The 22023-nt window shown below is 39.5% G+C and overlaps 1 long non-coding RNA gene across 1 annotated transcript; it reads left to right on the top strand.

Annotated features, from left to right (window-relative positions):
- Window positions 1-438: 438 nt before the first annotated feature.
- LOC307170028 lies at window positions 439-16665 on the top strand. Its single transcript, XR_013823270.1, has 3 exons — window positions 439-971; window positions 15803-15963; window positions 16242-16665. It is a non-coding gene; the product is annotated as an uncharacterized lncRNA (long non-coding RNA).
- The last annotated feature ends 5358 nt before the right edge of the window (window positions 16666-22023 follow it).

Raw genomic sequence — 22023 nt, 5'->3', positions numbered from 1 at the left:
GAAAAAGAATGTACAATTAATGAGTAATTAACGTTGCAGGAGACCCGGCTGACAGATTAACTGTAACATCAGTTTCACACACACTCCGTGTGCAGTGTGTGTGCAGTGCAGGAGCAGCACGCGCTGTTGTGCTTTCACATGTGCTGCGTTTGCAGTGCGCAACTGATCTACGGCTGTACCACAAACACAACATCTCTCTATTTCAAAGCACTGTTTTTATTATCAGCGTCTTTTATAAAATAATATAAAAAAGTTTCAGCATTGCGATACTATTTGTACACAGTAGTTATAGGTCTACACTCTTTCACAAACTACCTAAAAAACGGATTAGGCCTATTCAATGTGTCACGGGTGACAAAAGCGCTATCGAGCGGAACCCCCTTATGAGCCATGAGTTTCCAGAGGGAACGATTTGTGGGCAACACATCCTACTCCGGTTCCGGGTGTGGTAGGAATTTAGCCCGGCCTGATTAGCGCTGATGCACTGCAGGTGCGAGAGAGAGAGACACAGCCTCCACATAGGCTTTCCGCCAGACAAATCAAACATAAAAAGAGCCATTGAGAGAAGCATGGGTGGTTCTTGTTCATCGTGGTTCGTTCTCGGCAAGCGAAGTTTCTGGGCACAATCTTGTTTGTGAGAGCGATCGGAGAGAGAAGGTCTCCTGTGGAAGTGGTCTATATTGAGAGTTAAAATCGGCTGTGGTGAAGCCTCGTTGGGGAAAACCTGCCCATTGAAGTCTGCTGGACTGATTGATCGATTTTTACTGTGCTGAGGAGAGAAAGAGAAAGATAAGTGAACTGATTTCATCTTACAAACAATTGAAAAGCTTGAAGAGGATGCAGAGAACATAGATCTGACGGTTGGGAAAGCTAACTTATGTGTTTCAGAGTGTGTTGAAGAGGAACCAAAGATCGAGTATCCTTCACGGGAGTGTAATGAAAGGATTGAGGTCTCTGATCAGCCTTATTGTGTGAGTGAATTGCAGTGCTTTTGCCTTATTGATACACATTAATGCATTGCTGTGGATTTGAAGTGAACACATGTGCGGTGTGCTTTTGCTGAGAAGTAGCTTCAACTTCTGCATACGCCTTTGTGACAAGTGATGACATCTGCTCTCTACTATTAACCTTTTCTCTGCTGAGCCCTGTGAGTGTATAGACATACGTGAAGTGACCTCAACCTTTTCTCTGCTGAGCCCTGTGAGTGTACAGACATACTGGTGAAGTGACCTCAACCTTTTCTCTGCTGAGCCCTGTGAGTGTACAGACATACTGGTGAAGTGACCTCAACCTTTTCTCTGCTGAGCCCTGTGAGTGTATAGACCATACCCAGCAAACAGGGGACGTCCCCCGGACGTTTCGAACGTCCCCTTAGGTCCGCATTAGGTCCGCTTTGTAACGTTCCCGAGCGGACCTTCGGAGGACGTCCGCATTTGGTCCGCTTTGTAACGTTCCCGAGCGGACCTTCGGGGGACGTCCGCATTTGGTCCGCTTTGTAACGTTCCCGAGCGGACCTTCGGGGGACGTCCGCATTTGGTCCGCTTTGTAACGTTCCCGAGCGGACATTCGGAGGACGTCCGCATCTGGTCCGCTTTGTAACGTTCCCGAGCGGACATTCGGAGGACGTCCGCTTTGTAACGTTCCCGAGCGGACATTCGGAGGACGTCCGCATCTGGTCCGCTTTGTAACGTTCGCTGATGGACGTTCTGAGGACATTTGTCCGTGCCAGTTTGCGAACGTCTCCCTCACATGCCATTTCCATGACAACACAATCCAGTCGCCCATGCCTTTGATTTTTATCATTAGACCGGACATCTTGCAACTCAGACAAATTAATGATTAAACTAAAATATAAACCCATATTGGATTTAAAAGGGGATTTGTTTATCCATTAAATTAACTGTGATAATGGATTTTATCTAAAAAACATGTTTTTTGTTTTGCAGATTGACGTTATAGTTTTATAACTGCAAATAAACTATAGGCTAGTAAAAATATTATTTAAATTAATTGTAAAATTAAGTTAATGTTAAAAATGTTAGTGTTTTAATTGTAATGTTAAGATAATAACTTTCATGTTACTTATAACTTCTATCACTAATTAAAGATGTAATCAAATCACGAGTCTGTTTTCAGCCAATATAATTTAAACATCAAAAACATGAGAATTGATTCAATTGAATAGCCTACAATTTATTATTCCGCATGAAGAAAATAAGGTTGAATCTCAGGAGCTCTAAAATAATGCATCGACTTCACATGATGAATGCAGCCAAGGAAAATGCGAAGAATGGAAAAGCACATGCTGGAAAGAAAGTGGAAAATAACACAGGTAAGACAAATGTATCCTAATTTAGGCTACCTGTAAAAATGTTGGTCAGGGCGATCGAAGGACTGGTTTTATTCAAAATAAGTTATTTTAGGAAAAATATTATTCTAATTATTGCACTTAAGACTGATAGCACATTGCATTTCAAATAACAAAAAAAAAGTCATATAGCTACACTATAATTTTGGCAGAATATGCCTTCCATAACACACCAGCAAGTTACGATCAAATGCACCTAAGCGAGTGACCTCATTCATTATGCCACGCAGCATGTATCCATGTATCCATGGCAACGCTCAGCTGCGTAGTGACAGTTAACGGTCCTCCTCAGACGCGGCCTTGTGTTTTCCCTTTCGTCTGTCTAAAAGGTATTTTTAATTAGATTAGTATACATTAGTTATCGTAACCACTATACAACATATTATGAAAATTTGACTTTTTAAAACGTTTGCTGAAGTTGTCTGCCGTGTACCACTGCTAACCGTTATGCTAACACTACGAAACTAACGTTAGCTGCTAACTTAAATGTTGCTGAAATGAGACGACGTTATATTTCACATATTCATATATAGACATATAAAATCATAACACTACTGAATGTGTTAATTTTGTTGTTTTAGATGCCAGGGGGAAGAATTGCCAACGGACTAACCCCACAGCTGACCGACCGAGACACACACACACACACACACAGCTGCCAGCACGTTTGAAGACACACACACGGAAAGAGCACAACACCTTTACAATTGTTCAAATAAATACTTTGTTCCTTACAACGTGTCTGTTTTCTTTGGTTAGCCAGAAGTAAAGTATAAGTAAGGATGTTAAAAGGACTTCTAATGAACGTTCTGTAAAGGTCCCCGAATGTTTTCCAAACGTCCCACGAAGGTCCCTCGGGACGTCGCACGACGGTCCTGCAAACGTCCTGCTAAAGTCCCCCGCGACGTCCTGCTAACGTTTAAAGAACCCTACACGAAGACGTCCAGAGGACGTTCGCAGAGGACGTTCAGGGACGTTCTAGGGACGTCTTTTTGTTAGCTGGGTAGGTTCTCAAAGTGCGGCCCAAAAAGAGTGTATTTTATGATATGTTTTAACGAACGTATTTACTTGTTAAAAAAAAATTATTTGGCTTTGTTAAAATTTGTGCCTTATTTACTAAATTAAGAAAATAAGTCTAAATAAGAGGTTCAGATGACCAAACCAAGGTTTTCTTGCATAATTAACATTTTAATTGTTTGGTCAGACATACACATTCATAAATCTGGGATTATATTAAACGTTGAGTTATGTATGTTAAATATGATAAACAATTATACGCACACCTATAACTGCGCTTTGAATGAGATTGAATCACATGCTAAATGACCGATCTACCCAGTACTCTCATTCACGAACGAAAGTACCAGTTTGATCAATTCGTTCACGAACGAGATCTCTCTCTCGTTCAGACTCAAAACAGAGCGATCTCGGTCAGTGACGGGCGTATTCGTTCAGTAGATCCAACCAATTACATGCCCCTTCACAGCCCTAACTGAAATGTTATTTGCTAACGTTACGCAAATGAGACCTAACCAATACTGTCATATTTTTTGGTTTGTTTTAGTTTTTAGAGAAGTGCATATATGACATGAATAAAACGTAATTAATTCATTTTTGATCATACAAAATGAACACAAGTAGTAAAGTAAATTTTTCAAAGTGCAAAATACCACAAAACTAAGTCTAAAACACACAAACAAAAGAAAAGAAAAGCAGGTAAAGGGAAGTGTAAATTTAAATCAAGTAAACCGTCAAGTACAAAATGACAATGTTAATTTGTCTTTGTTATATTTAACCATGCTTGCGTTATTAAACTGTTTTCATTACAATGGTAAAGTGTTAATTTCCTTCTATGCAAATATGCTGACTACACAAACCCAGCTCTATCGGTTCGCCACCATTATCGTTCAAACAACTGGTTCTTTTCGTTCACGAACGACATGTACCAGTTCGTTCACGAGAAGATCTCTCTCTCGTTCAGACTCAAAACAAAAGCAACTCGGTCACAGTCAGTGAAGGGCGTATTCGTTCACTACATCCAACAAATCACATGCTCCGTCACATCTCATACTCGAACGCTATTGGCTTGAGGTTTAGTCATTCTTGACAGGTTGAAAACACAGAGCTATCCAGTTCACTGAGCTGCGCATGTGCTGCAATAGCGCCGCGCGGCGGTGGAGGGAGGAATTTCAGTGAACGAGAAATATGAGTCAATGGATTACGTGAACGAGAACGATTCGTTCACCTAAAAGATTCGTTCAAAAAGAACGATTCGTTCACGAACGTAACATCACTAACTTTTAAACAAACTCGAATCGAAAGCATATACTGTACCTTCTGATTATGTAATCCTTATGAAAGGTGCATTTCTCTCTAAAAGTGCATCTGCTTAACAGCATAGATGGAGATATGTTTTTAGCCGACACTTAGAAAACAATAGTTTATTAATAAACAATTAAAATGCCTCGCTGTTTTTTCAGACACATTTATTATCATTATCCTATAACTCACCTTTCTGTGGGCTGTGGCTCTTCTCATTCAGCACTGCGGGAAAAATATCAATTCCAGGTTCTAATTTGGCCTTAGAAAACCAGTAAAATCGACATGTTTTCCATATTAATTTGTGAATATTTTAAATGTTTAATAAAGAGGCAAAAAGTCATAAACAAAAATGTGAAAATTCGTCGATATTTACTTTTTTGCGCAGCAGTTGGTGTAACATTAGCCAGTTGAAATTAAAATTTTGGTATTCAACTTTGCGTTTTAAAAAGACAACAACCGTTGTCAATTACGGGTTAAAAAAGATAGATAATAATAGCGCAAAACGTTTGCGCAAATCTGTATATGGAAACGCGACTGACAGGCAACGATAGATATGAATGATGATGATGATGATGACTTGTTTGGTAGCTTCTATTTTAAAAGTTTTTTTTCTCTCTCTCTCTCTCTCTCTCTCTCTCTCTCTCTCTCTCTCTCTCTCTCTGTGTCCCGCTGTCCAAGATTCACAAGTTTTTCCAGGTTTAGCCTCAGTTATAAATTAAAATGTGTTTATTGCAATAAATGTAAACTGTAGAGATGCAACCTGGTCATTAAAATTATTTCAAATGGGATTTTCTTTTCAGTATTTTTTTTTTCTTTTTCTCCCCCACCCCTTTGGCGGCCCTCAGTTCAATGTTGGGTTCCTAAATTGGCCCTCACCTATCAAAACTTTGAGAACCCCTGGTATAGACATACTGGTGAAGTGACCTCAACCTTTTCTCTGCCTGAGCCCGGTGAGTGTACAGATACACTGGTGAAGTACTATTAACCCTCTGAGGTCGGCAAACGCGCCGGCGCGTTTTGCCGTATTTTCTTCACATTGTAGTACTATAAACTTAAATTTCTCCGTCATTTATGGTCATACAGGGCTCTACAGTGCGAGTAATTCACTCGCATTTGCGCCTAAAAATAGTTATGTGCGAACTTGAAAAATTATTTACGAGCACAGTGCGCGAGTGACGGGCTGTTCTCAATACACTGAACAACAGCGCGATGAAGCGAAACATACCACTGATTTCATATGGAAAGCAAGCAAGACGAGGACGGGGCGCGACTGCGCGATGTGAACATGACGCGCTTAACTTTATTCAAATGAGATCGACGATTCGCAGCCAATCACTGAAATAGTGTGGGAATGTGCGGGAACTGCTGGATTTTAAGTGAGAGAGTCAAGTGACTCCTCCCAACAGTGCTAAAAATAAACGTGTGAGAGCGTGTTATTGGCTATATGTAATGTTATAGCCAGATATGTTGGCTATAACAACACGCATCACGACAGATGAGCGATCTATTGATCAAGCCAATGCGCAAACTGCCGCAAATGAAAGTGAAAGTAAGTCGTAGACGCTCAGCGCTCAACACACAATCATAGATTCATTAATAGTAAAGAAACGAAATGATATTAGGCTACCAGTGCTGCTGTCGCGCTCTCCTATCGCTGATTTTGAAATGAGCTTATGATCAATAAAATGCAGCTCATATCTGTTGCCTTTGGTGACGTGAACTATGCATAGGCCTACATTAAATCTGCATATTGCGCGGGAATATAAGATCCGATTTATTTATCAGTTTTGCGAAAACACACAATGGAATCGTTTTGCTTTTGATCAGTTATAACGCATGAAGTGACCAGGTGTAAACAGGCCCCTACACCATAAAAGCAGGAAACACTAAGTGAGCTAGATACGCAACACAGTATGATGCCTATAGTCATTATCTCAAAAGACCAAGTGCAAAAAAAAAAAAGGAACTCCTGCACACTATCAATACTTGCAAATGAGTATCAAAATTGTATTAGCAACGTTTAGGTCTCAAAAAAAGACCAAGTGCAGAAACTTAAGTTACGACCAAAACAGTCGACACTGAGGACAGGAAGACGACAAAAACTCATTTTTGAGGACAACTTAATGTAGCCTACTGCAAGTACTGCAAAGGAAAAAAGGCATTTGTTTTGTTTTTAGCACTTTATACTTTATTGAGGTGTTCATTCTTTTATATATTTTGAAGTAGGCTAAAACTAATAATTGCATAGCTAATTATTAAACAGGTAGTTCACCCAAAAGAGAAAATTCTGTCATTTATTACTCTCCATCATGTCGTTCCAAACCCGTAAGACTTTCACTCATCTTCGGAACATAAATGAAGAACTTTTTGATGAAATTGAGAGATTTCTTTCCCTCCATTGACAGCCTACACAACAACCACTTTAATGCTTCGAAAAAAAGTTCATAAAAAGATCATAAAACTAATCCATATGAACTGAGCAGTTTAATCAACTTTTTTCACTGTGCTCCTATATTTCTTTGTGTGCTCCTTGGGAAAAAAGTTAGCGTAGAGCCCTGTCATACAGAAAAAAGAAATATAAAAAAATAATCTGTGATATTTTTACTTTTGTAGGTGTCCACTTACAATCAAATCAAAACATTGTGCTTTTGTAAAATAAAGAAAATAAACAGGATGTGCGTTCTGCCTCTCCGTCCGGTGAACTTTTTTTTTTCTTGAGCACGTCTATAAACTGAAACAAAACTCAGCGAATACTTGTCACACATTTATGAGCCATATACCTTTATAAACATTTAAGTGTGCACTTTTAAATGATCGGATTCAAACTGAAAACAAATATTCTCTAAGTAATTTGTATAAAACCAACAAGATGTCCAGCTTCTCAAACGCTTCCTAATTATTTTTTTATTTGAACACGCCCACTCGCGCAAAAGAGATTCACATGCAAATCTCCACATGGAACGCGAACGCGCTCGTTACCTCAGAAACAAAACACCAAAACACTTCAAGTCTCTGCTTTTCGTCGAGTTTGAAAGACACGCCGTGAGCTTGCATTGGAATTACCTCAGAAGAACGCGATTTGAAGACAAGAAAGATGTAAGGTAAGAAATTCTTACATATTAGTTTGTTGTTGTTGCATAAATTTCACATTGCAGTTGAACTGTTGCTAGATATATGGTGAATATTATAATATTTAGACCCGTGTTTACTGTTACTGTGTTTGTGGATATCTGCTCAAATGTATATGGTAAGTTAACCATAATGTTTTATATTTCAGCGCGATCGCGTTTGAATGTATCATATTTGGATCGCGATCGCGTTTGAAAAGCACCAAACGGCTTCATGTTTTTACTATTATCTCATTTCATATCATAACGAATGGAAACATTAGAAGTAACATGATAATCAATATATTTTTCTCTAGCTTAGTTGTTACTGAAATATTTTTGGAAGATTTATAGGCTGATATGGTTATTGTTATTATTTTATGCAGCACTGTGCATAGCCTATGCCTACAAGGCACAACAAACCTGGTGTTCATTATATTATATATTGTTGGAAACATTTATGTGTGTGTTTGTGTATTCTGTGAATTTTAAAAAGCAATTTTAACCAGAAAAATCTCAAATTTATTCCCAAAATCGTGCAGGCCTATAGTTTCTCTTGATATCAGTTTGTTCACTTTTTTTTTTTTTTTTTTTTTCAGGGCCCAGATGCCACTCCTGCTGACTTCAACATTCACATGAGTTTATACATGAACATGGTAAAGTGAAAATCCAAAACCTTGGAAATGAAAGGTATGTACAATGTTTTTAGGAATGGCACAAAGGTCTCTGTCTTTGGATAATTGTTTTCAATTAGTGCTTTTTTGTCATTTGTTTTGTATCTTTGGATTATGTTGTGTTGTAAATAAATCTAAAAAAATCTAAAAGCCATTCTTTTTTAAATCTCCTCATTCTTTGTGCAAGGTTGCTCAGAATGATAGGGGCCTGATAGCTCCTAATAGGGCCGTTAGGGGAGGTTCTTTGTCTTTCTCAGGTGTGAAAAGCTTACATATTAATGAGCTCTCATAAAGCCTTTTCACACAAAACGCGTCGTAAAATTTTTAAATCAATATATTGTCTTATCTGAATGAGCAGTCAAGGTGATTTTCACATAGTTTTGGAGCAAATATTCTAGGCTACGTCATACAATTTTCAAAAGTCTTGTGAAGAAATAATCAGTATGGGTTTCATGACCTTATTTCAGTGAGAATTTTTTTTGTATTTTCACAAACCACGCATAAATGTCATTATCTCAAAACTACAAACTTTTACATACATGCTGCTGATATATTATTGTAGCAGAGTTTGTGCTGAATACAGTGTAATTAGACTTTAGCCATGAAAATGTCACAAGTAACAGAAATAAGCACAAATGTCAGAGCATGTCAGAACACCTCCAGGACCCAGAAAACAGCTCAGACCTCAGAGGGTTAACCTCTTCTCTGCTGAGCCCTGTGAGTGTACAGACATACTGGTGAAGTGCCATCAACCTTTTCTCTGCCTGAGCCCGGTGAGTGTACAGATACACTGGTGAAGTACTATTAACCTCTTCTCTGCTGAGCCCTGTGAGTGTACAGACATACTGGTGAAGTGACCTCAACCTTTTCTCTGCCTGAGCCCGGTGAGTGTACAGATACACTGGTGAAGTGTCATCAACCTTTTCTCTGTCTGAGCTCTGCAGCATTACTGGTGAAAAGAGTTTCTGAATCATTGTTCCATCACTGTACACCGACGAAAGTATCCTGTACTGAGAAGAATCCTTACCTTCCTACTTACCGTAGATCCCCGAAGAATGCAGTTGCTGGTAGAGTAAGCTTTTAAACCACTCTCACTATTGTGCACCGACGAAAGTACTTTGTACTGAGAAGAATCCTTACCTTCCTACTTACTGCCCAAGTTTTGAAGTATGCAGCATTACTGGTGAAGAGAGTTCCTGAATCAGTGTCTCATCACTGTGCGCCGACGAAAGTATCCTGTACTGAGAAGAATCCTTACCTTCCTACTTACCGTAGATCCCCGAAGAATGCAGTTGCTGGTAAAGTAAGCTTTTAAACCACTCTCACTATTGTGCACCGACGAAAGTACTTTGTACTGAGAAGAATCCTTACCTTCCTACTTACTGACCGAGACCTGAGGAAGACAGCATTGCTGACGAAGTAAGCTCTTGAGTCATTGTCCCACTACTGTGCACCGAGAGTTCCCCATGACGACGAAGGCCTAGAAGACATTCAATTCAATTAAGATTTGTGCCCTTTTCATATCTTGTGATAAATAAAGATTATTATTCTTTTGAACTTATCTTGTGTCTGTGTCGTCCATCTGTTGCGGGCCTGTGGTGTTGGCTCCTTGCGGTGGTGGTGTGTTTCAAGTCCGGGGCGGTGGGTCATCCGAGGTCCGCCCCGGTGACAAATGCATTACTTCTATATAGATTTATATATTAAAGGGATGGTTCAGAGTAATTTCAACGTAGGGTCCTTTACCATGACCTCGAGCCAAACACACCCAAGAAGCCTTTTTTCCCTTGGTCGAACATTATTAAAGTTAGAGCTTATTTAGAGATATCAGCCGGATGTGTTATTTAAATAAACTCCTGATGTACTTACAAACTTTCCAATGCCTCGTTTTATGGAGTGGATCCTTGCTGTCCTGGTTGGTGTTAGTGTTGTGGACCTCAGTTATACAGTGAGGTTGTGGTCAACTGATGAGTCTGTAGGAGATACAAGGCTCTCCATCTTTGCATGGCTGACCTGTAGATAATGCTCCTTCATCCAGGCAGAAATGTCTGAATACAAGCTGACGGGATCATCAGGTGGAAATTACAGATAGAGCTTCATGTCTTCTGCATAGCAGTGGTAGGAGAAGCCATGCGCATGTATGATCTTTCCCAGTGAAGCTGTGTAAATGGAGAAAAGAAGAGGAGCGAACACTGAACCTTGAGGCACTCCAGTGACTAGATGATACCCCTCCTCTCCATGAAACCTGGAAAGATCTTTCTGTGAAGTAAGACTGAAGCCACTGAAATACCGTACCAGTGATGCCCGAGTCAGAAAGGGCGGACAGGAGGATCTGGTGCTTTAGTGTCAAAGGCAGCTGACAGGTCTAGTAGAATAAGGACAGATGATCTGGCGTTCGCTCTTCTCAGCCGTAGAGTTTCAGCAAGTAGAGTTTCGGTTTTGTCCACTTTTGAAGCCAGACTGGATGTCATCAAATAGGTTGTTCTGTGACAAAAATGCAGAGGGTTGATTGAACACAACTCTTCCAGGAGTTTTTGACACAAAGGGAAGAAAAGAGACTGGTCTGTAGTTGAGGGTCGGCTTAGGGAAGGGACACACTAAACCCTTGCCAAAGAACTAGTGCTGATAAAGGCCGACTGTGTTGTTACAATATTTTATTCTTACAGTTTTAGCTAAATGTTACACTGGTTCAGTTCTATACAGAAGAGAACATTTTGCTAAGTATTCTGGTTAATTATTGTCATTTTGCCTCCACGTCCCCCCGATTGCCCGCGAGCTTCTCCTCCTGTCCATACGGTAATCTCTCTACTGTGCCACAGAGTCGCGTGGTTATGACGCAATCGTTAGCCTATTTTTACAAAAATTGCTTCTACGGGGCCATAACGTAAGATACAAGGTAATGGAGCCTTTTATACATTTTCGTGTTTCTTTAGAAATAAATAATGAACAAATGGAGTCTTTAAACGCCTCAGTTGTAAAGTTATTCACTGTCAAAGTGACGCCAAAATGAATGGGAGTCAATGGGATGCTAACAGCAGGTGGGGGTCCGCTAGCCAATGGCGGCGCCCGGGGTTACTTCAAAATAATATTAAACCCTGCCCCCCTGCATAATACTGAACACAGCGCCATCTAGTGGCTTTCTTGAGTAACAGACACAATCACTGGATCTCATTACAGATTCTGAGTAAATAACTCCTGATAACATGTGAGTTCAGGGTGAGCCACTAGATGGAGGTGTTGCTCCTCAGACGAGACCACAGAGACAAATCACACTAGAGATTTAAAGACTTTATCGTTGGAGGAAATGGAGCATTGATGAGAGCCAAACTAAAAAATATTTTGTTTGTATTTGATTTAATTATTATGATTGGCCGATACTATATTTATAAAGTCAAATGGACACATTTGGAATGAAAAAATGCCAAATTTTGAACAATTTAAAATTTATATTAAAATATTTTTACAAACAATATCCAAATGTACTCCTGTATGTAAATTATGTTTTGTTGTTATTAAAATGCATAAAATGTTTTTAAAACCAGTATCGTGAGATCCTTGACGTAATAATAAACAAGAAAAATATATGTGATTCTGCATGTGATCTGTAACACGAACTTAACACTATACTGTATATTTTTCTTGCAGTAAATCTGCAACTAGAACATGAAACAGAGTTAGTTTTATGAGTTAATACAATTTAAAAAAAAAATGTAAAAAAATTATTTTAGCTGTATATTTTGTTTATACTGGAATATATTGCAAATAATAATAATAATAATTGGTAATATTAAAAAAAAAAAAATTTAAAGATAGGCTATAAGAAGCAACTGTGAAAAAAGTAGAAATAAAGCTGTATACGGTACACTGCTGAAATATTTAAAATATACAAAAAGTTTGTATTCCTCTGAATAAATCATGAGACTCTTGAACCTCAGAGTGAGAAACTTTATTGATAAAGGCAAGAAAATGCATACAGCAAATATACAGCAGTAGAAAAGTGAGATCTGTGTGTCTCTCTATTCATTTTTTTTTTTTTTTTTTTTTGTATCTGAGAGAAGTTATAAACAAAGTGACACTGTTAAAATCTGACACTGAAAGAGAGCACAAACTCAAATAATCATCAGTATTTATTATGAAAAAAACACTTGAAGAACAAAAATACACTTGAAGAACCTTTAAAGTTCAGCGTTCTGCTTTAGATTTCGATACTTCCTGAAAAAGATGAACATAAAAAGCCATAAATTAATAAATCTCACAGATATTTATATATGCAAAATCAGTTTGTGAGAAATGAGATCATCAATCATGTACCTGATGTGTGAATATGTGCTTGATCTCGTTCAGCTCTTCTGGATCTGATCTCATAAACCACAATAATGACAGTAGCCACGCCCACCAGAGCAGAGAGGACCAATCGGATCACAGCTTCAGTAGGACCACACCAGTGGACAGAGTCTGAGGAATAAACACATCAAACTGAGATCAGATCAGTCAATAAACACTAATATCAGCACTGACATCAACTAATATTTCTGAATACACAGAAATATGATCAAATCTAATCAACAATATTATATTCGGTTCCAAGTGAGTTTTTATACGGTCTGTCCTCTCAAACTGTAAACGACTCAACAATTATCTTTACTCACCGTAGACAGAAACTCTGAATGCTTTTGATGAGAAAAATCTTCCTTCTGAATACATCAGTAGTTGATAATCTCCAGCATGTTCAGTTGTGGTGTTTGTGATGGTCAGAGATCCAGTTTGATTGTCCAGCTTCAGTCTGTCTCTGAATCTCCCATCAAGAACATCATCATATACAGTGATTCTGACGGCCCGTTTATTGACTTCAGCTATTACAGTGTCTTCATCTCCAATCCTCCACTGAATCACATCATCATCCTTTATTTCAGTAAGACCAGAGTTTAGAGAGACTGAATCTCCCTTCATCACAAACACACCTGAAGAACAGAGTTTTTCACAGATTAAAGCTTTAAAATCAACTTGATGTTGGTTTGATGAAGCTTCACTAAAATACTTTTAATCATTTAAACATGACATTAATAATATTCTGCTGCAGTTCAAAGACAAAAGATGAAGAATGAAAAGAGAAATAGATTTATATATGGAACAATAACTAAAAAAGACACGTTTACTTTAATGTTTAATGTCACATTAAAACTAATGCTGTTGAGTATCTGAGCGTCATATTTATATTATTTTATTTAATGAATCCATAATAACTGAGTTTTGAATTCAAACTTGATCTGACAGAAGAGATAAATAAAATAAAGTGTTAGTATTAACTTAATGGAGGAAAAGAGTAACAAGCACCACTTAAATGTCCAGCCCGCAGAAGTCACACTTACCCTGAAACTACATGAACAAGAGTATATTTCTCCAGTATTTAAGCAAAAGTTGCAATAGTTTTAGTTCTCAGTGCACTTTTGTTAAGAGAAAGTCCTGTATAAATGCAGATATGGACCCTATAATTTTTAAAAGCCTATAGGCTATGTTGCTATACTGTTATTACAAAAAGGTTTGCAGTGTCTGTTCTCGCTAAATTGCTCTCAAATGTAAGACTGTTGTATTATAATAGTAGAATAAGTAACGCTTAGTTCTAAAATACCGACAGTATAAATCATTTGTTAATTCTTCTGGTTTTTACCCCTTTATTTCTAAAACTTTACATGTTGTAGGTAGACTATAATTACATAAAGTTACACTGTAAATTAGTTTTAAATACGCAGTTCTTTGCGGGCTGTAATCTAAAGCGTTACCAAGCAAACTCCAGCAGCTCGAGCTCTTACTAGAACCAGGAAGTGTGATCATATTAGCCCGGCTCTGTCAACACTGCGTTTGCTCTCTATCAAACATTGCATACATTTAAAAATCATGATGATTACTATAAACTACTATTACTAAGATCAGAGTTTAGAGTGACTGAAATAAACAATATCATAAAACAACGAAAATATATATATATATTTAATTTAATTGTCATTAAAAACAGGTGAAACCAATAGTCTATTTAACCCTTTCACGTGTGATTCTGACTGGGTGAGTTTATCAAGGCGACATTTATTTTAGAACGTTTCCCCATTATTGTTTCCATGGCGAACCGTCATGATCTTGATTTAAAATGTGAGATGGTGTCGCCATGTTTGTTTGCGCCGCAGTTCAAATTGTCTGAAGAGTTTGAATCTGAGAGTTATGTGACATCACTGAACATTCCAAATCCCAAATGTGGGACTGTATCACTCAAAAGGTTTACTCACTGTAGACAATGAGCCTGAATCTCTTGATCTCACTGTTGATCTGGAGTTTATAATCTCCAGAATGTTCAGTTGTGGTGTTTGTGATGGTCAGAGATCCAGTTTGATCGTCCAGCTTCAGTCTGTCTCTGAATCTCCCATCAAGAACATCATCATATACAGTGATTCTGTCGGCCGTTACATTAATTTCTGCTATTAAAGTGTCTGCAAGCCTCCACTGAATCACATCATCATCCTTCATTTCAGTAAGACCAGAGTTTAGAGAGACTGAATCTCCCTCCCACTCTGACACATACTTCACTTCATTATCAATCACTCCTGAAGAACAGAGTTTTTCACAGATTAAAGCTTTAAAATCACTTGATGTTGGTTTGATGAAGCTTCACTAAAATACTTTTAATCATGTAAATGTGAAGTGATTAATATTCTGCAGAAGTTCAAAGACAAAAGATGATGAATGAAAAGAGAAATAGTTAAACAGTTTTATAAGTGACTAATCTCAAATAAGAGTGTTTTCTCTCAGGAAAATCACACATTATTTGTTTCTATACGAGAATAACAGTGAATGTTAATCCTTTCTGACTAATTTAAGTAATTTATCACATCAGAACAGAAACAACTGAAACCAGAAAAACACATTTAAAACTCACCATCCAGACGCCACAAACACAAACAGAGCAAAACTAATTTGAGGAACATTTTCTTCATCGGTTCACTGAAAAGCCCACGATAGTAACTCTTAATGTCTGAAACACTCAGACTGATCTGAAAGACTGAACTGTGATATTTATCAGGTTGTGTGTGAATCCTCCCCCAACCTCAGTTAGTTTCCGCTCACACATCCGTCTCCTTTAACATCACGAAAATCAACAAGCTTTTGCTGATCTTACATTTTCAAATGAATTCTGGCCCTGAATGAAAACTAATAGCAGAAGAGTGAAATATTGGATTAGATATCTGTATCTACTGGTGTGTTATTTAGTGCTGTGAGCTGTCAATCATATTTGACCTCTGACCTGTGACTCTTATTTGACTGTTGATGGATTCACTTTATTTCAGATGTTTGTGTGGAGTGGAAGATTGTGAGCTTCTTATTAGCAGGAGAGAAAATGAAGAAACGCTTCAGCCACAAACTACTGACACACACAGAGACGACAAACATCCAGCAGAAGCTGTTTATCCACCGACAGATCAAACCAGACACACAGATGTTTGAACAGGTAAAATAAAAATGATAAACTCAACACCGCATACATTTTAAATTCCTGCTGATAACTAACAAATCCCTGAATGGTTTCGCTCCTCAGTACTTGAGCTTTTTTGTCACTTTATAGTCCTTCACATCCAGTGCAGTCTCACAGTTCTGGCCAGTTGATAATAACTGGAATATCAAAATACACTAGCACGGCGTTCGTGACTCGACTAGTCACTACAGCATCAGCTGTACCCACTTGTTTGTGCCTTTATATGTTCAGTAACTGGTGTCTCATGTTGTCAGAGCGTTGTGGTGTTTCCCCGGTGTGTGATCCTGTTCCTGTTCCCGTGCTGTTCACTGGATTGTGGATTTTCTTCGTGATTGACATCTGTCTGGATTCCCGCACTTCTGCACTGTATCACCGTGCACTGCCACAGAGGATTGACTGCACTGGATCACCGAGCACCACCACCAAGTTGCCTACCTAGGTCCCTGCGTCACCTTCCATCTGTGTTTGTGTCCGCCTGACCTGCATCTATTCCCTTTTGCCTAATAAAGCGTTTTACTTGCACTTGCATCCAGCCTCGTGATTGTTACACTGTACACTTACAAAGTTCTCAATGCTTCGGTTTGCATGTAGGGACCCTCATTATGCTACCGTGTTAGTGTGAGGCTATTTTGAGCCTTGTTAGTGGTATTAACTAGCGATTTACTTTTACTTATTCTATGCCCCATATACTAGCGTTATAAGCTAATCTGTTTTTAGAGATAAAAGATGAACTCATTTCACAATTGATTAAATTAACTGAAGTGAATCAACACTGAACTGACTTCAGCTGAACAACAGCACTATTGTCTTTTTAGAGCTGCTGTACAACAGAGTTGAATGAGGTTACAGGACTTAGTTCGGCATCAGTCCAGCTCATTTTATGGTGTGTTCATCAGGCAAGAGCCTTTTTTGGGAGCAGGTTCCCCTCCTAGAAGTCTACAGTAATATGGGGGATGAGTCTGTAGACACACACTTTCAAGTTTGCTTTGGGGGCAAAAATGTCTGGTATGGAGTCGCCCTCAGTCTGACCGAGGTTAGGCCAGGACATATTTCAGTAATTTCTGGATACTCAGGAGCAGAGACTTCCCTCTGAGCAACTATCTGTGAGACATAAGGGTTACGCACAGATGCTTCGTACTCTTTCTCTGCGGAAGACTCTGGTATCACCTCGAGTCCCACGCTTGTGTTGCCGTCGCAAGACTACCTCGACAGACACCACTGTCACGGGTTGGGCTGCGGTTTTAAATAGCCGTCTAGATCATGACTGCAGGGAAGGTCTTCATCTCCCAGATCTGAGGAAATCATGTGTTGGTTCGGTGTAAAACTTGAGGATCACCTGGAGATGAGCGCTGTATTTCTAGCGTGGAAATACTTCTCCTACATTTGAAGGTTTAACATGTGTTGATCCAAACTGGTATAATTCTGTAGAAAAATGGAAACAACTGAAGCCATAACAATACATTTAAATTTCACCAAACAGACACCACAAACAGCAAAACTAATTTGAGAAACATTTTCTTCATCGGTTCACTGAAAGGCCACAATAGTAACTCTTAAAATGTCTGAAACACTCAGATTGATCTGAAACACGACTGAACTGTGATATTTATCTGGTCGTGACCTCAGTCACAGTTTCCGTTCACACGTCCATCTCCTTTAACATCATGAGAATCAACAAGCTTTTGCTGATCTTATATTTATGGGCCTGTATGAAAACTAAGAGTAAACTATTGGATTAGAAATCTGTATCTACTGGTGTGTTATTTAGTGTTGTGAGCTGTCAATCATATTTGATCATGTTTACATGTTTTGTAAACAATTTTGCTCAATGTATCAAATATATCACGGACAGCTGACTCTTGGAGCTTTTCAAATTCTGTGTGGTTAGTTTGCAGCAGTGGCAGAAATGTACTTTTTCATTATGGTATAGATTTGTACCTTTTTTGGGCATTTTTACATTTTACCATTTTACGTGAACTTTAATGTAAAATTCCTAATACATTTTTTGTTTAGTTCTGTTCAGTTTTTTAGCATCTGAGGTGATATTTTGATTCATTTACACAGACTGATTAATGCAGCTCTGAAGTAGCATAAATACATGACTGGAAATGCATAAATAATTGTCACAGGTGTTGGCAAGCAAGCATGCAGACGAAGACGATGAAGATAGTTCCAAACGACAAAGTTTAATAGTAAATCCCAAAAGGCAGGCAGACAGATCTAAACAAACAAGTGGCGGGTATCTGAACAAGGAACACAGAAGATGACTGAAAACAAATGAAAACTAAACACACTGAACATACTGTGACAGAACGCCCTCTCCCGGTAGGCGTGACCTCGCGCTGTAACAGGAGAAGTGAGCTAGGGATGGAGGGTGCTTTGGATGTGGCCAAGGCGAAGCTGCAGGCAAGGAGCCAGGAGATAGTGAAGAGATGGCGAAGGGTAGGCATGCCGGCAGAGGAAGCTGGAGGAGGTTTAGGCAGAAGACGGCTGTCTGAGAGGAGATGGAACTGAAGGGTCCAAGGTGGTGCAGAATGTGGTGATGTGATGGTGGTGAGTGGACGACGATCCCCTGGCGGTAAAGGTGGAGATAGTCCGCTAGCACAGACTCAGAGCATGCCAGTGCCGACAGCCCATGGCAGAGATGAGGGATGAGGGAGGGAGGAGTCCAGGTGGTGTTGAGGCTGACGAAAACTGGGGGTGGCCAATGGATCCTCAGGCACAGAGCCGATGTAATCAAGCAACATCGCTGGCACTGGAGGCGATGCCACGGCGACGAACGTCGAATGTGGAGCCAGAGAACCCGAGGGCTGAGGTGGAGCCGGTGTGATGGAAGACAGAGGCGACGCCAAGGGGAAGGAGGAACCCGCTGCAGCCGTAGGTGCAGGTGCAGGATCCTCTCGCACGGATGAATGAGCTGCAGCTCGACGTCACAGGGAATCCCCGGAGCTGAAGACATCCGGCAGCGGCGGGGCTGAGGGACTGGCTGAGCTTCGCGGTGCCACAAAACTTGACAGAAAAACATTTAGAATAGCACAGTCCATGTAGATTGAAGAAATTATTAAATCATAGTTCATAGTGCTGTGTAGAAACAGCGATGATGAAGGTACCGGGTGGAATAGGGTGGAAGTTGAAACTTCCTTATGGAAGTCTATCAGCCAGTCCTGATTCTTCGTACTTAATGTTCCCTCGTCTGTTGATGTTGCTGGCTCACCCACCGGTCAGAAAAACACCAGCCATCCCGCGCTGAACTGAGCCGTGCCATTCAGTGGAAAAGCGCCATTACAGTATGATGGAGCTCCACTTCCAGGACGAGGGGCAGCTTTGTCCTCAGGCAGGGGGTAGATCTCCGTCTGCGGGGGACTCACACGATTTCTCTGCGGTCGATGGTGGTGATTCGGGCTCTGGGTTTGGCTGTGTTCTGGATCGGGGAAGGACGCTCTCCAGACACCGGATGATGGCTTCTTTCCAGTTCAGACCGATGGTGTCTGGGCAGTGGCGGTTGCTGGTCTTTCAAAGAGGGGAAGCTCATTTTCGGCCTACATCATAAAAATTATTCATTTATTTATACGTAAATTCTACGTTCCTTTTCAAGAAAATGCTCTGTGAAAAATGAATGTAATAATATAATAAAGGTATAAATAATAATATAATAAAGTATAATAATAATTCTAATAATAATAAGATATTTTTTAAATTATTTTAATAATTATTTTTGAATTATTACTAATAATAATAATATAAAAAATATAACAAGTAATAATATAATAAAGGTATAAATGTATAATTGTGTGAAATGTATTATAAAAATTGGCTAGCAATTTCGACAAGCAAATACCAAGAAATAGGTTGCAGCAGTTTGTCTTTGAAAAAATCCGCAATGGGACTGAGCTCGAACAGCTTCAACATCAGCGACTTTTTATTGTATGAAATCGCTGTCAATCAAAAGGAGACACAGCCTTTCGACAGACCCTCCAATCATCACGCTGAAGCCCGGAGTCCAGGACAGCCCACTCCCCGTTCACCCCCAGAGAAGCTGAGCTTCCATGGGCGGGACATAATCGCAGCATTTATCCAATGTCCGTCTAGTTTCGAAGCGCTGAAAAAAACTGTTCAAAGCAGCCCCATTGAAGTCAATGGAAGCTGGGCTTCAACAGGGAAATGCACTGTGACGCTACGGGACTGTATGAGAAGGAAATCAGGTCAGCCGACCTGCTGTATGTAGCTGATTCTGACCGAGCTCGTCTTTGAGACGAACGTTTTCTAACGCATTTTAGTCAATAAAATGTTAATGCAATAGTACATTTTTGACCATTCATTTTTTGATATTATAGGGGAAGCCGAGCTTCCCTTGCAGTCTTAAACAAATCGCCACTGTGTCTGGGAGATCCACAGGATGATGGTAATTTACCCTGATCCAGAACAGTGACTTCAGGGTCTCGTCGTCATGGGCTGGTGATGGCGAGATAAAAAAAAACTTTCAGAAAAAGACAAAAAAATCTGTGCTCTCAAGAGCCACAGCAGCAAATCGAGCTGCATAATCCATATCTTGATTCTTTCTTCTGTCACAGGTGTATGCATGCAGGCGAAGACAATGAAGATATTTCCAGACTAAGTTTAGAAGTAAATCCCAAAAGACAGGCAGACAGACAGACTGTAAAGGGAGAACTTAAATAGTGAATCAAACAAGATGATTAATGACACATAGCTGATGCAAACGAACAAGGAGCACAGAAGATGAATGAAAACAAACTAAAAGTCCATGAAAACTAAACACACTGAACATACTTTAATGTCGATATTGTTTTGCATACAACTTGAAAAATATTAAAAAACTTAAATTATACTTTAAATATGAAACTAAAACTACAAGTATGTGGCGGCAAGTCACTGTCTTAATTCAGCCGATTTGTTCAAAACAATCGACTGATTTAGGAACGAAGCAAGTGACTGTATTTAATAATGGGACTTTGAATCATCCTTGACTCACCCAATTCGTTATAAAATGCAGATTCAAACAAAACACTGATGTGTGTGTGTTTCTCAGAGACGTGTGACTGCTCTTCTGTGTATTTGTTTGTAGCCTATATGATATAACTATATTCTTTGTGAAAAAAACAGACAATATTGTGTCTAAGATGTCACTCAATGTTAACTTTTTGTTTGTTGAACTGCTACATAAAATCAGTATCACATTTACAATCATGCTGATGTTCAGGAAAAACAGCACTCTTTCTCGTGTGAAATTGCTTAACATGGTCTTACGACATAAGTGTAAAAAGATATGAAAAGTCATCCAGATTTTATCCTCATATCTTGATGTTTGGGGGAATTCACACTGCATTATAAGAGGCTACATCACGCAGTGAAAGCGTGCACTCTTAAAGTGCACAAGCAGGAGTTTATCGTACTTACAGAAAAAAAACGTTCCACAAACATCCAGCAGAAGCTGTTTATCCACCCAACAGATCTAACCACATTTCTCTAAATATAAAACTAAGACGAAAACCATTGCAGCATCCATTTTGATCCTGAAACCAGTGAATAACATTTATAATGTTTGCCTGCATTGTTACAACAAAATGAATCAGCGAATAATAATGAGAAAACGCCTCGGTTACGACTGTAACCTCGGTTCCCTGAAGCACATGTAAAATCAGTCCAATGGTGTGGCGGAACGTCAGAGGCGGGTGACGTCACGTACCAGGAAACTATAAAGCCGGCCCGAAAACAGAAAGCGAAAGCTTCGTAAAGTCTGAAGTAGTTGCTGGCAGGCATGAAGGAGATATGGCAAGGTGACGCAACGCTCGTTCCCTCTTCAGGGAACCGAGGTTACAGTCGTAACCGAGGCGTTCCCTTTCAAGGGAACTCTCGTTGCGTCGAGATTGACGCTATGGGGAACGTCTATACCAATGCCACCATAGCTACAATGTCTGTCCTGTGTGAAATCATAAAGAGCAGCACTAGGATGACAGGACCTGAGACCCTGGTGTAGAGCCCAGGTCCAAAGAGTAAAATCTGACAAAGGTGTGCGGT

The sequence above is a fragment of the Squalius cephalus genome, assembly GCF_949319135.1.
Source record: "Squalius cephalus genome assembly, chromosome: 13".
Taxonomy (NCBI): domain Eukaryota; kingdom Metazoa; phylum Chordata; class Actinopteri; order Cypriniformes; family Leuciscidae; genus Squalius; species Squalius cephalus.
The sequence above is the reverse complement of the archived record's forward strand: the minus strand, read 5'-3'. Positions and strand labels throughout refer to the sequence as shown.